The sequence below is a fragment of the Furipterus horrens genome, unplaced genomic scaffold (assembly GCF_987537825.1).
Source record: "Furipterus horrens unplaced genomic scaffold, mFurHor1.1.pri manual_scaffold_17, whole genome shotgun sequence".
NCBI classification, from domain to species: Eukaryota; Metazoa; Chordata; class Mammalia; order Chiroptera; family Furipteridae; genus Furipterus; species Furipterus horrens.
The window spans coordinates 111,268,709-111,277,987 of NW_028327187.1; the positions used below are offsets into that span (position 1 = coordinate 111,268,709).

At 42.4% G+C, this 9,279-nt stretch overlaps 1 protein-coding gene across 2 annotated transcripts in view; it reads left to right on the forward strand.

The window, feature by feature from the left end:
- Window positions 1-732, forward strand: part of CTPS2 (CTP synthase 2) — a 103,840-nt gene extending 103,108 nt beyond the window's left edge. For both annotated transcript variants that reach the window (XM_090263911.1, XM_090263912.1), the window contains exon 19: window positions 507-732. The gene's annotated coding sequence lies outside the window, so the exon portion shown is untranslated. The remainder of the gene's footprint in view (window positions 1-506) is intronic.
- Window positions 733-9,279: the final 8,547 nt, after the last annotated feature.

Genomic DNA, 9,279 nt, shown 5'->3' on the forward strand with positions numbered 1-9,279 from the left:
GCCACTCATGGCAAGCAGGTTTCCTTGGATGTATGTAAAAGAAAATAGTATGTTATTTCTTTGCAGGGAGATAGCAAAGACTGGCTTGGCTTCTGAGTGCAGCTGATTTTCCCTGCGGCTCTGTTAAGCTATTTTAGAGAAGATAGCAGCCTGGCTAGCTTGATCACTCCCCAGCTCGGAGGCCGAGGGTGCCAGGGAGACCTTGCGAGTGGATGAGCTGCTCTACTTAGCAGCGAAAGCAGCTTTGGGAAAATGTGTAAAGAGTTCATTGCTTCAGTGTGAACTCTTTGTGTTTCACTTAGGGGCTGAATGTTCATGTTCACCATGGAAAGCATATCTGTATTTATTTAGGTTTGCCTCAGACATGGAGACCTTTAGGAGCAAACCAAAAAAGATGCAAAGATAACCTGGGAGTATTTTAAAGACTTACATTATTCAGGTTCTGATGTTGCTAATACTTATATATTCCTTTTCTTTCTTTTTTTTTTTTTTTTTTTTTCCTTAAGGCTCTGAAGTAAGTGAAGCCAAGATAAAGCAACTCTCTGAAGAACTCACCAAACTATTCTCCACCAAACATGGGATGAAAGCCTCCAAGGGAATCTAATAATATGTACTTTCATGAACCAGAACCAAAGGGGTATTTTCCTTTTTTCCTCCAGAGGCAGCCTTTGGGTCTCGCAGATTTCTGTAGCCTATTAAACTTTTTCCAACAACCTCCCTGGGGAGAAAGCATATTCTTGTCTTGTCTGGTGCCTCATAATGTCAGGTGGTGAGCAGGGATCCAGGAACAGGGCCTTCACTGTGCTGTATGGGAAGGGCGGCAGGGCACATGCAGTAACTAATTTTGAGTCAAAAATGAGTCAACCTGTTACCTGGAACTCAACCACAGATTTGGCTGAGGCCCAAGCTTTTAAAAATTTCTCACCCTATTCATTTCTAGTTAAGAGGAAATTTAAACAGATCCAAGACTGGGGCTGGCAAGTAAAGCCCGTGCTCAGGCACAAAATTTAAGGGGGCATGGGAAAGAAACCTCAGGAATCAACATCAGTACATATATCTTTTGTAATTGAGGTGAAATTCACAGACCATCGAATGAACCATTTTAAAGCAAATAATTCAGTGGCATCAGGTACTTGCACAATGTTGTGCAACCACGACCTGCATCTACTTCTGAAACATTTCCAACGCTGCAAAATAAACCCACCAGCAGTCACTCCCCACCCCTACCTCCTCCCAGCACATATTAACTTGCTAATCTCCTTTCTATTTCTATTATTTGCCTATTCTGGATATTTCATATAAGCGGAATCATACAATTTGTGGTTTTTTGTATCTGATTTCTTTCATTTAGCCTCATGTTTTCAATGTTCATCCTTGTTGTAGTGTGTATTAGCGCTCCATTCCTTTTAATGGCTGAATAAAATTCCATTGTATGTATCTACCACAATTCGTTCATCTCTTCATCTGTTGATGGATGTCTGAGTTGCTTCCACCTTTCAGCTGTGATGAGTAGTGCTATTACAAACGTTCATGTACAAATATTTGAGTACCTCTTTTTAACTCTTTTGCGTATATACCTAGGAGTGAAATTGCTGGTTTATATGGCAATTCTGTTTAATGTTTTGAGGGAGCATCAGTAATATTATAATACAATATTTTTAAAAATATTTATTTATTTTCAGAGAGAGGGGAAGGGAGGGAGAAAAAGAGGGAGAGAAACATCGATGTGGGACAGAAACATTGATCGCTTGCCTCTCCTATGTACCCGGACCGGGGACCAAACCTGTAACCCAGACACGTGCCCTGACAGGGAAACAAACCCATGTCCATTTGCTTTGCAGGGTGATTCCCAACCAACTGAGCCACACTGGTCAGGGCTTAATGCACTACTTTTTAAAAATCAAAATTAATTTAAAATTTTTACAGTGAACAACATATCAAATTTTAAAATAAAGACAGAGTCCAGCTCTACACCTCCCTCACCTGCCCCAGTCCTGGCCCTGTTTTACAACATTCTCAACCTCTACGCTTCTTGATTTTTCCCTGTTTAATGTGCTTGAGTTGACTTCATTGTTGCTTACATTTGAGCTTTCTGATTCTAATTTAAATATTTGTAACTGCTCAGTTAATTGTGTGTGTGTGTGTGTGTGTGTGTGTGTGGTTGCCTGGGGGCTTTTGACTTTTATCTCTTAATGCCGTAAAGTGTTACAGCATTATTTTGTAAGATGCTGCAGAAAATTCACCTACCAAACACATGCAGAAATGAAAGGAACAATTCTGGTAAACAAAAATGGTAAAGAGCTCTAGGGTTCCACTTGTGAGAAGTCCGAATTGAAGATCACAAGAGATTGTAAATGAAAAGCCTGCAGGTAGGTTAAAAGCTGAAATAGACCTCATAGAGAGACGACTGTAAGCACACAGGGCATAGTTTAACATAACAAAGGGGTAGTCTGGCTTAAATGGGAGTTTCTAATTGTAATGATTATGATTTCTAAAGTCACTTACAACAGAGTGCTTTCACTGCCGGGCTAATGATGCTTTAAATGGGACCAGAAGGAAGGGCACTTAAGGAATACCATAAACCAGCTTCCTTGGTGTTGCTACACACAATTTTTCCCCTTTGGAGACACCCTTGAACTTGAACTTGGAATCCAGTGAAATTGCAAAATGCTAGTAGCATGGCTGCTTAGGATAAGGGAGCACTGTGGGACACGAACATATAGAAAGTTATTGTAAATCAGTCATTCAACAAATGTATCTTGAGCCCACCCCCCACATGAGCCAAGCATGGTATCAGGTGCTGGGGAAAGTGTAGGGGAGCAGAATTTGTCCCCAAAATGTCTCTTTGGCATAGGATTATTTTACACTGCTTATTTTTAAGAAACAGCAAACTTAGAAAAGCTGTGAAAATTGAGTAAAAGTGAACACTTTTGTAAAAGACATTTATATTTATAGAGAAAATCTCCACGTGTAAGGGTGTCTCCTGCTCTGTACCAGGAAGAGAAGAATGACTCTGAATCTGTAGAAGCTGTCATCAATGGAGAAGGCACTGACCTAAATCTACATAACTTGATTTTTGTTTACTGTGCCTTTCCTGGTCACCTCCCGTAACTGACTCTCCACCCCTGTCCGCCACCAACATCTGCCTTTGTCTTTAGCTGGAGACAGTATCTAAGGTGGTGGCTTGGGCCATTTTGGGGAGTTACTCAGTTTTCCTGGGTCTCCCATGTCTGCAGGAAGTATCCATGTTATTAAGTTTCTGTTTGTTTTTCCCTCGTTAAGTCTTCTTTATTACAGGAAGGTCTTAGCCAAGAACCTAAAAGAATAGAGGTAAAATTATTTTTCCTTCCCTGTAGAAGCAACCTACCTTCTTGCACCTGACTGTCACTTGGGGAAAGGCAGGCTTTAAACAAATGTAGGAAAATAAGTATTTCCTTATAATTGTGATATGTTCAGGGGGCTGTGAGAGTGTCCAAGAATAAGGTCAAAGACATTTGTGTGAGAGTATAAAATGGGGTCCTATGACAAACTGGGGAGCCAGGGAAGGCTTCCTGAGCAAATCTGGTAAACTTAGCCCAAATCTGTGACTGTCATCACCCAGTGCAAAGACAGTGGGCCAAGAGCGACGAGAGCCAGTGGGGATATGGTTCCCCAGACAGGCAGGGCAATGGACTGAGTGGTGGTTCTGTTTCAATACCTGCTTGGTATCAGCCTATACTTCTATTTGATTGCACCTTGGATTGGGCTGAAGCTGAAAGGACTCATTATTTTTTGTTTTCTCCATTAACCATCTAGTTCCATTCCTCATCATCACGTCTGTTGCCGTACCTTGTTGCTGTTGGACCTTCTGTTTTGTTGAAATAAAAAGCAATAGTTACATGCACACTTATGCTCTGTTAAGGTCAGTGCCAGGCATTGGCACTAATACCACCATTGCCCCTAGAGTTGAGGTTCTGCAACCCAAAGATACAGCACAAGATAAGGTGGGGCACTCAGAACATCACCAAAAATCCAGAGTTGGTGAGATGCAGCCTGTGGGATTTCTTTCTATGCCGATGTCTTTGGAGTTTGGTTAGATTTCTTTTAAATAGAGCAAAGAAGAGTTCAAGATCATGTAATAGCAACATGTCTGAACACCTCTTTCCCTAGGCTGCCAAATCCCTCCCAGTGCCTACCTTTTACTTCATCTTTTTCATTTATGGATGAGGAGATGTGGGATTCTTCCAGTTTGTAAAATGGAATCACACATGTATTCTCAGGGTCAGTGGTAAGGAAGCAAGTTCTATACTTCTTATTAATCTAAGCAGCACTATTTGACTTAATATTTACATTTAAATATGGGTTTATTAACAAGCCAAATGTAACGATGACCTGCCATTTTGCCCATAATAGTACTTCTTATTGACACAAATAATAGGTGAACCATTTTGAAAACCAGTTAATTCTATAATGACTCACACTGCCCTTGAACAAAGTAACTGGATTTCCATTTTCCTTAGGGTTTGCTTAGGGTTTACTGATCTGGTAGACATCCTACCCTGTTTCAACATAGACTTGCTACACAAGGCATGTAGGCTCTGGTGGAAATGCAAATTGAATTCGTTGAGTTGCTTTTTGGCATGCAGTTTTTGACATATATCTCTAAAACACGGTGGCAAATTCTATGGATGGCATTCAGTTTCATCTCTCCTGAACAGGGCACACTTCCTTTCTATCCCTGTAGCCTCTTCAGTATCACCTGCGTCCTCAGGCGAAGAACTGGGGAATCCCAGTTAGCACTGTTTCGTTATATAGCTCACTTTGAAGCCTTAATATTAAGTTTTAAACTTTCCACCTTTTTCTTGAACAAGAAATTGCTTTGAAAATAGGTGCATTGCTTTGATTTGTTTTCTCTGGGGGAGATTATCCTTTCAGTCAATGTGCTGGAAGTATTTGGTACAGTAAGCTAAAAGCCTAGAACTTGGGGGTAGGGGGTCCTTTGAACTACAGAAAGATCATCACATGCCACAGAAGAGGACAATGAGACTTCTTGTCATAATGGTCACTTCTATAGAGCATTGAATGACAAGAGATCATTGTTTCGTTAATTTAGATTATCTACATTTCTGAAGTAGCAACTTCTGAATATATTTGCATAAGTATATATTGTTTTAATGTCAAATTCGAGAAGTATGAAGGCGCAGAAGTAATTTTCAACTCAGACTGACTTCTTCGTTGCCAACATTGAGTCATACCGGGAAGATTTCTGATAGGATATGAGTGTTTAGTGGTTTTTTGAAACCCCTTTGCTTTTCTGAGTATCACAACTTATGATTTTATACCATAAGCCAAATTGTTTTTCTTCTGTTCTCCATGATCGTTCCTTTATTCCAACCTTCCCAAGCATGACTCTTAACTTGGGTCAAAGAGAGACCTGTTTTAACCTGTTTGAGAACGAAAAAGTAAAAGCACGCAATTCTACATTCTTTAGTGTTTGAAGGAGACACTATCTAAAGCAGGGGGCTGACACACTATATGGCCACAGGCTAAATCCCGCCTGCTTTTGTAAAAAAAGTTCTACTGGGACACATTCCTTTACATGTCATCTTTGGCCGCTTTCCCACATCAGAGTGCACTAGTTGGCAGAGAGACCCACAAAGCCTAAAATATTCTACTATCTGGCGCTTTACGGAAGTTTTTTGACCGCCGATCTAAAAGTTATGATGCAAGAAAACTTCTTAGCAAGTTTCTGATGGAATCTAAGTTTTAAAATCTTTTTTGGGAGAGGGTACTAAAATTATTGGGGGGGACCACTTTGTAAATAAATCTTGAACCACTGTGCTGTACACTTGAAACTAAGATAGTATAATAATGTCAACTGTGATTGAAAAATTAAATGACACATATTCTCTATATCATAAGATATTCTCTTTAAATGGTTTTAAAAGAATTGATTACATGAAATTGCACATTGAAACATTACAGAAAAGTCTCTCTTCAACTTCTGTCCTCAGTCACCTTGTTCCCTTCCCTCGAGGTCATATTATCAAATGTTCTGGGTTATTCCAGAGACACAGCATGCTAAGAGGATTGTTTTACCCTAATGCTTAAATAGCATTCTTAAAAAATATATTTTTTTAAGATTTTATTTATTTGTTTTCAGAGAAAGGGGAAGGGAGGGAGAAAGAGAAGGAGAGAAACACAGATCAGTGGTCTCTCGTACACACCCCAACCAAGGATCAGGCCCACAACCCAGGCATGTGCCCTGACCGGGAATAGAACCGGAGACCTTTCACTTTGCGAGATGACACTGAGCCAACAGCCACACTGGTCAGGGCTTAAGTAGCATCTTATTTCAGATGAGATTATATTTCTCTATTTAGTAAAAAAAAAAAAAAAAAGAATAGACATTGTGCACATGCTGTGGGCCTAGCGCTGAACTGATGCAGCAGAGAGTGCGGAAGACTTGCAGGGTGTGGTCTAGCTGGGGAAAGGCCTTTGGATCGAATCCTAATGGATGAGCAGGATTGAGTGGATACATCTTTATATCATAAACACTGGCAAGACCAATCATTGGCTGACCCAAATACTCCCCCAGGCTGCTCCTGAGACATGGTGAGCCCGCCTCGTCAAATCAGGAACTTCCTACAAGTTGTGAGCCGTGAGCATCGTCAGTGTCCTCATTCATAGCCAGAGATGCTTCGGTGGTGAGGAACGCAGGTTCCCATCCCAGGTTTTAGGAGCGCTCCAAGATCCCCTTTTCTTCCCTTTTCTACCCCAACTCCTCTCTAGATCTGCACTGTCCAAAACATGATATGCGAGACACATGTATTACTTGAAATTTTCTGGGAGGCATATTAAAAAGTAAAAAGAAACAGGCGAGTTCATTTTAGTACGTAATATGAGGGAGAGGTAGGAGAAGGTAAAGGGCAGATAAATAGTGATGGAAAGATAGTTGACTTGGGGTGGTGAGCTGAACACACAATGCCATATACAGATGATGTGTTATAGAATTGTACACCTGAAACCTATATAATTGTATTAATAATGTCACCCCAATAAATTCAATGAAAATATTATAATTTTAACTTATAAGCATAAAATTATTAATGGCAGATTTTACACATTTTTTCCCCTCATATTCAATATTTGAAATTTGGTGAGGATTTTACATTTACAGCACATCTCAATTCAGAGCAGCCCCATTTCAAGTGCTCACTAGCGACACGTGGGAGGGCTGTGATTTCTCATAGGATAATGCTACATTAACGAGTAGGCTCCCCAAATCCCAATGGCTCACCAAAGCAAGCATTTATTTCTTACTCAGGGTTCTGCAAGAGGTTGCGGATCTGCAGCAGCTGGCTTCTGGCTGCAGGTAGGATTCTGGTCTGCCGCACAGATCACCGGTAGCTACTCAGGGCCCAGCGGTGGCAGTGCAAAGGAGACCAAACCCAACCAAATAAGCGAGGCCTGGGGTTTTTACTCTCTTCCCACGGTAAACCCTGGCAAAAGGAGGGGAAGGAAGGAAGGACTGAGAACCGACAGTCCGTCCATTCTACCACACTCCTTCTCCCGAGGAAACAACTATGTGGTTTAAATGTGTTTCCTCTCCCTGCAGGTGGCATCGTTAACTATTCAGCTGCTCATGTTAGGAGCCTAAGATGTAAGGGAAGGTCCAGATTTGGAAGGGAGGAGGATTTATTCAACTTTAGATATACAGTCAAAGGTCAGTACTTCTGGGCTTCAGAACTCGTCAGAACTGGTAGCGCATTCTGACGAGAGAAAGTGCTTCATCGCGCGTCGCTTGCTCACCACTCAGTGCCTCTCTCGCAATGAAACAGAGGTCAACGTGTCGGTTTCACAGTAGCTCGCAAACAGTGCAGAACCCCCGCATATTCGTCCTTACCGTCTTGTACTCTTGCGCATTTTAAGTGCTAATCATGGGTCGCAAAAAGGTTAGGAGTGATATCCTTAAGCCTAAAAGGTAGTTAACAAGAACCCCAATTGAAAAGAAAAACCAGATTGTAGTGAAGCATGAGCAGTGCAGGTGTGACCGATATCGCTCTTATGGTCAGGACGCCGAGAATGCCGATCTCCACGACGGTGAGAAACAAGGACACGATTAAGGCGGCAGGTGTTGCTAAAGGTGTCAAGTCTGTGAGGAAGCAACGTTCGCAGACATTGGAAGGTGTTGAAAAATGGCTTTACATCTGGATTAATGAAAAACAGTTCGTGGATGACGTCATTTCTTAGGCGATCATATGCGAGGAAGCTAGGCAATTGCACGCTGATCTGTTCAAAGACAAGCCTGGAACGAGTGGTGAGGGCACCGAGTGTTTAAAGCCGGCCATGGATGGTTCAAGACATTTAGAAAGAGAGCTGGCATTCGGGGTGTGTGCTGAGGCACGGAGAGGCGCCACTGCCAACAAAGGAGCTGCCGAAGGCTGTGTCACCGCATTTAGGGAGTATGTGGAAGCCGAGGGTTTTGTCCTCCAACACATGTTTAACTGTGATGAGACCAGTTTGTTCTGGAAGAAGATGCCTAACAGAACCTTCCTCCCTCAAGAGGAGAAGGCATTGCCAGGCACAAGCAGATGAAGGAGAGGCTGACCCTGCTGCCGCGTGGGAATGCTAGTGGGGATTTAGAACTCAAGCCCCTACTAGTGTATCCCAGTGAAAACCCGGGAGTTTGCAAGAGACAGAATGTGATAGAAAGCACGTGTGATGTGGAGGGCCAATACTAAAGCTTGGGTGACGAGGCAGCTTTAACAGAGTGGATGAAGGAAGTTTTTGGCCCCCGTGTGAGAAAATGTTTGCAGGAAACCGGACTGCCTCAGAGGGCCTTGTAATTATGCACAATGCTCCTGCTCGCCCTCGAGGTTTGGAGGATGCCTTACGGGAGAAGTTCAGTTTCATAACCGTGAAGTTCTTGCCCCTGGACATAACTCCTTTGCTCCAGCCCACGGACCAGCAGGTCATTTCCAACTTCAAAAAACTCCATACCAAGGTCCTTTTCCAGAGGCGTTTTGAAGTAACCTCAGGTACACAGTGGACACTCAGAGAGTTCTGGAAGGACCATTGTCATGTCCTCCATTGTGTTACTCTCATAGATGAGGCCTGGCGTGAAGTCTCTTATAAGACCATGAATTCTGCCTGGAAGAAATGGAGGCCAGAAGCTGTAACTCCAAGGGACTCTGAAGGCTTTGAGGGTGGATGATCCTGGCTGCCCAAGAGTGGAGCATATGGTGTCTCTGGGCAAGTCCATGGGCCTGCAGGTCAGTGATGAAGGTGTTGAGGAGT